Source organism: Pteropus alecto, unplaced genomic scaffold, assembly GCF_000325575.1.
Source record: "Pteropus alecto unplaced genomic scaffold, ASM32557v1 scaffold157, whole genome shotgun sequence".
Taxonomy (NCBI): Eukaryota; Metazoa; Chordata; class Mammalia; order Chiroptera; family Pteropodidae; genus Pteropus; species Pteropus alecto.
The window spans coordinates 2,136,385-2,142,726 of record NW_006440626.1 but is presented as its reverse complement, the minus strand read 5'-3'; positions in this window follow the sequence as shown (position 1 = coordinate 2,142,726).

Below are 6,342 nucleotides of genomic sequence, written 5' to 3'. Positions count from 1 at the left end.
GCAGGGGAACAGTGCAGCAGGGAGCCAGGCACAGCAGGCAGTTTCTATTAGACGTAGTAGTATTGTTTCATTATACATTATTAATGAAAAAGAAACACTGAGATGAGGACCATGTGCTGTGCGCGCGTGTCTGTGAGTGTGCATGTGCATGTGTGTGCGTGTGTGTGCATAGGCGAGTGTGCATGTGTGTGCACGTGTGTGTGTGCATGCGTGAGTGCGTGTGCATGTGCGAGTGTGTGTGCATGTGTGTTCACCCTGCAGCGGGGTTGGCGGGTTGGGATGAGGGGTTGGGAGGGGAGGGGCCAAGGTCCAGACCTCTCCCAGATGGATCCAATTCTGGGGACTCTAACAAGCCTCTGCACACTTTACGTCCCCAGACTGTACCCAAGGCAGTTATTTATGGACAGAGGGAGTGGGGACAAAAACCTAGGAGGTGGCAAGCAGTGGGGGAGGGGTTGGGGAGGAGATGGTGAGAGAGCTCCTCGCATTGAACTAAGTCGCCCAGCCTAGGCGGGCACTGCGGCCTGGCGCACCGCACAGTCTCTGCATGTCTCACAGGGGACCCCTGAGGTTGACACTCTTACCCCTGCTCAGCCCAAAAGGAAACGGAGGCTCAGGGAGGTGAGGAGTTTGGCCCAGGCCCCTCGGTTTGTCTGGGGCCGACACAGACCTGGCCCAGGCCCCCTGGGAATTCGCCTGGGCGGAGGCCCCTGACTGAGCTACACTGAGTTTCATTTCTTCCTTCAGAAGCTCCAATCTCGCCACCCTCGAAGAGTCACGTATGAAAGGGCTGAGGCCTCCACACAGTTGACTGGATGCTTTTTCCCAGTTCCAACTGTCCCCAAGATGACGAGTCTCCTGAGGGCTCTAGACGCCCTGTGTTGTTCACAGAGTCACAGTGCTCAGGGAAGACGCCACAAGGAGGTTCGGGAACGAACAAATGAGTGACGTGAGAGTCGGACGCGCCTGAGTTCACACTGGGGTTTTGCTGTATGACGTTGGGCCTGTGGCTGAGCCTCTCTGGTCAGCTTCCTCGTCTGTGAAACGGGCCCTTCGTGTGCACTTCACCAGATGACAGAGAAGGAAAAATAACACGAAAGCTGTGAGTGGGCAAATGCAGGCACTGAGCCACGTCCAGCCCCACCGGGTTGCAAGGCCCTCAGGACTCCCCTCCCGACTTCTCCCGCAGCTCACTCTGCTCACGGAGCCCCTGACCCAGTTATCACGGGGACAGGCGAGTCCTGCCTCCCGGCTTGGCCAGCAGCTCCCTTCCTTCCGATGCAAAGAGCCAGACTCGCTTTTTCTGTCAAATTTTTCTGTCCACACTTTGACCTCTGACCTCCACACCTTTGCTTATACTATTCCTTCTGCCCAGAATGTCCTGAAGTGAAATGTCCGGGTCAAAGAACAGGCACGTTGGGCACGTTCCGAGGTATTCACCAGGTCACCCTCCTAACAGGCTCTACGCGTGGTCCCAGCACCAGCGCCCATGAAGACGGGTTCCCCGCACAGTGCAGTGTATCATCAGAGGCTCCAATGTCAAGCAGTGTCATTGTCGCTTTAATTTGAATTTCTTTTGTTACTAGTTGGAACATAGTACCATATACATGTCCCGGAGGTGGGGCGGGGGGACGGACGCAACTGCAAAACTTTAAATCAAAAGTATGTTCTATGAGAGAAAAAAAATTCAAAAACGCTATTGTCCCTGGATCCTCCTCATGCTTCCAGGTAGGAGAAGGGGACTGTGGGCAGCTGTGACTAGCAGTCATGAGGTAGGGGAGCCTGCGGGCCTGGGACGAGAAGCTGGCTCCGGCCTCAGGGCGCCACTTCGCCTGCCTGGCCTCAGCTTTCTCCTCTGTAAAATGGGAACTGCACCGCTCATCCCATAAGGCTGTCGTGAGGACGACAGGGATGGCCAAGGGGAAATTCACTCATCTGTGAAACGGTGTCTGCACGGTCCTCCAGGAAGGGTACCGGGGAGTGAAATCCAGCACGGGTCCTGCCCTCTTGGGGCTTATGAACCAGGTCTCCCTAGGGTGTCCCCGCCCCCAGAGCAGAGGTGTGGACAGCAGTGGCCGCTGACACCACGGCCAGCCCATCCTCGTTGAGTACGGGCCACGTGAGCCGCTAGGATTGCTGCTATTGTTTTGAAAAGAGCTGCTATCACGCTGATAAACTCAGCTGTCAGAAGGGATGTTATCTCTGGGTGGAAAGAGATTCTGCAGGACTGGGGTTCCTTCCCGCCTACACCCACGTGGGACTCGTCCCTCTTGCTAGATCTGACTTGAGCGATAACCTGAGGCCTGAGCCTGCTCCTGGCAGGGGACGGCGGTGGCCATCACTGCAGGATGTTCACGGCTTGCTGCCCAGGGCCGCCACAATGCTTCGGGAGCAGATATCACCTCCTCTCTGACCCGGATTCCTGGAATTGTCTGATGGAGTGGGGGCCTGTTCTCCATCTCCCTGACAGCTTGCTTGAGATTAGGTTATTTCGGTCACACTGGCCATTTGGTTTTTTGGCCCAAACGCGTGTCTATTAAATCACTGTGGCACTGAGCTGAGTGGCCTGGCTGGTTAAGCCTCTGTAATCTGCTCTGAAATGTGCTGGTCCTGTTTTCAATTGTGATACTATCCTTGTCACCAGCAGAGCTGGCCAGCTCTCGGGTTCCACCATGGGCTCAGCCTGCCAACTACTCCTGGCAGCCATAAATCTGGGTCTTAATTAAAATCCTCGCTCTTGGCTGTTTCGAGTCTGATTCATCGTGCTTTGTTTTGCTTGATTTTATTTTGCAGTATTGAGTTTAGTTTTAATTTACATACCAAAAAGTGCACAGACCTTAGGCATTCAGCTCAATGAATGTTTACATACGTACAGACCCCTGTGACTACCAACCATTTCACCCCAGAAAGCTCCCTCGTGCCCCTTCCCAGCCAACACCACCCCCACCTCAAGAGGTAGCCATTAGTCTCACCTCTATCACCATAGATTACTTTTGCTTGTTCTTGAACTTCATATAAATGGAATCATACAGTATGTCCTCTCTGGTGCCTGGCTTCTTTCACTCAACATAACGTCTATAAAAAAGTTATTGTTTTATGACCAGAAACGTAATACATGTTCGTTGCAAAAAAAATTGCAAATAAGGTACAAGAGGGAAAAAAAGAGACCAGTTAATATCCACACCTGTTACCTACCCTTGACCTTCTAGTGTGTCCCTTACAGACCTTTCAAGGCCAAAAAAAAATATTTTCAACTTAAATCAACTCCTATAGTACTTACTATTCTATAACCTTTTTTTTTTCATTTAACACAGCACACTCAGACTTTTAATGGCTGCGTAGTAGGGCATCGTTTATTCCCTGCTCGTCAGTTAGGTTGTTTCTCACATTCGATTTTGTCTTGTTTATCCATCTCTCTCAGTCCTTAGAAGAGCAGAAAACTTGACTATCTACCTGCGGCTGTCTCCCCAGAATTTAGGGGGTGCATGAGTGAGTGGATGGACAAGTTGCGATGCACCCTCTCATACACACGTATGTGGAAACTAGTTTAATTACATTTGCCAGAAGATGCTCAAAACCGGGATTGTTGGCTGAAAAGGAAAGCACCTTCTTAAGTTTTTTGTTTGAAATTGCCGAACTACCTTCCAGAAAGACTCATTTATTTTTGTGTTCATTCCACCAACTTTTATTGAGCATCTAACTCAGTGCCAGGCGCCGTCCGAGGTGCTGGGGATACCGTGGTGAAAAGGGGGTCTGTATCCTCGCGGAGCCTCCTGTACCCACTCACGTACCGGGCAGGCCACTTCCGCAATGCCTGCCCTTACGTGTCCCCACAAGCTTCTGAACTGTTCCCGTTGGGGGCAAAGGGACATTTCGTTAATGTTTTCGTTTACATGTCTAGAATCGCTCCTGAAGGTGAATATCAGTTATTTTCCAGTCATTTGTATTTTGTTACTTCTTCAACATATAATTTTTGAATACCTACTATGTGTCAGGCATTGTTCTAGACCCGGGGGGTACAACAGTTAAAAAAGGGGAAAAAAGAGAGACAAAGATCCTGGTCCTTGTGCAGCTTATATTCCAGTTGGGGAGACAGACAATTAACAAAATTGAGAAATAAACTGTTGTGTGTGTGAGAGTAATAAATGCAGGACAGGGTAATAAAGAACTCTAGGGAGTCGAGGACTGTAGTGTTAAGTGGGATTCTCAGGAAAGGCCTCCTGGGGAAGGTGACAGGTAAGCCGAGACTTCAGGGGATGAGAAGGCAAACTTGCAGATATCAGATGGAAGAGCGACCGGGCAGAGAAGGCAGCAGGTGCAAAGGCCCCGAGGCAGCCGTGAACCTGTGTTTGAGGGCTAGCAAGGAGGCCAGCGGGGCTGGAATGGATTGAGCAATGAGGAGAGTTACAGAAAATGAAGCCGAAAAGGTAAAATTAGGCTGGATTAGGTAGGGCCTTCGAGACTTTGGCTTTCACTCTGTGTAAGGTAGAGAGCCATGGGAAGGTGTGAGCAATGGAGGAACATGGTCAGAGTTTTATTTTAACCCCGGGACTCAGGCTGGACTGTAGAAAGGCAAAAACGGAAGCGGGTAGACCCGAGAGGCGGCTATGGCAACAGCCCGGGTGAGAGATGCCCCGGAAGTGGGCAGGCCCAGGATGTATTTGACAAAGAACGCCGATGAGATTTGCTGGAGAATCAGATACGGGGAATATTAGTTTCCTGTCACTGCGTAACAAATGACGTGACAAATGACAGCTAAATCTAGTGACTTAAAACAACAATGAACACGGTGTCACAGTCAGGAATTGTGGAAAAGTGGAGCTGGGTGGCTTTGGCTCAGGGTCTCCACGAGGCTGCCGTCCAGACATCGGTGGGGCTGGAGCCACCCGAAGGCTGGACTAGGGCTGGAGGACCCACCTCCTGGACGCTGTTCCTCCCCACGTGGGTCTCTCCCCGGGGCCGCCTGAGCGTTCTCAGGACACAGCAGCCAGCGCCTCCGAGTGAGTGATCCCGGAGGGCAGAGCTGGGCCACAGCCGTCCTTTCGGCATCTCTGCTGCCGCACTATATTCACGAGAAACCAGTCCCCGGACCTGGGGCCCCTTGGTCGCAGGGTGACATAGCCCTGCCCCGACCCGTGTGGTCAGCGAGCCCACGCCTGCCTGGCAGCGCTTCCAGGCGCGGCTGGCCTGATTCGGGTCTGTGAACCCGGCGCCCCAGCGCACAAAGGGACGGTGCCCCCACCCCGGACTACCACGTTGGCCCAAGGGGACCAACGGCCATAGGTTTCTGATAAATGTCCCCTCTCTCTCCCCACCAGACAACAGCGCGACCGCACATCCCCCCAGGCCGTGCTCCGAGCGGCCGCGCCTCCTATCCCGCTCCTCCGCCTCAGAGAAATGGAAGCTGCGAGCCGGCAAGGAGCTATTTTAAAATGTCTTTCTTGGGGGAGAACTGTCTGGGTGTTAGAGGAAAGGCGGGCCAGAGGGAGGGGATCGCCCTCCTGTGTTTATTTGCTCTGCAGGAATTGAGGGAGCACCTACTGCATGAGCGGTAAACAAGCCAAGCCTGGCTTAGTCTCAGTGTGGGGGGCGGGGAGCCAGACGCGAGACAAACAGGTGAGTCGGTGGCGCGGAGGAAGATAAAGTGCAAGGACCCCAGCTCCTGAGTGAACCACCCAGGCAACACTAGGCTCTAGGTGGCCTTTGCCCTGCGAAGGTCCCCCAGGAGGCGTCCACCTGGCAGTCGCCGGTGAAATGCCACAGGGAGGAGCGGGCGGGCTGGCTGCTCTAGTTCCGGGTAAGGAGCTCGGGCCAGCTCTGGAGAGGACGGGGAAGTCCTTTGATGGGTCTCTTCTGATATTCCAGAGCCTCTCTCAAAGCTGGAGGATGTACCAGATGAGGTGTCCCGAAGCTGGGGACAAAAGTCTGGGATGGCAAGTGGAAAACAGGGCCATTGAGAACCTGCGCCAGCACTTGGCTTCCCCAGATGAGCCCTGGATGCTGAGGCCAGCACCTGCCGCTCCCCCTCCGCTCCCCTCCTTGGCCTTGGGTGGGTGGGGTCTGTTCTCTGGAAGGCCTGCATCCTCACCTCTCTCAAGTCTTTGCACTAAAGTTACATCCTCAGGAGGCTCCCCTTGACCCCCCTTGGCTAAAAGCCTCTTCCCTTCCCCCACTCCCCACTCTCTTCCTGGCTTTACTGTCCCTCCTTGAGTGCTGGCTGTGTGCCAAGCTGCCCAGCGCTCTATCTCTGCCATCTCCCCCACTTGTCATCTCTAGATCTCTAGATCTCCATCATCCACCACCCTGCCTGGCATATTGTAGGTGCCAATCAATACTTGTTAT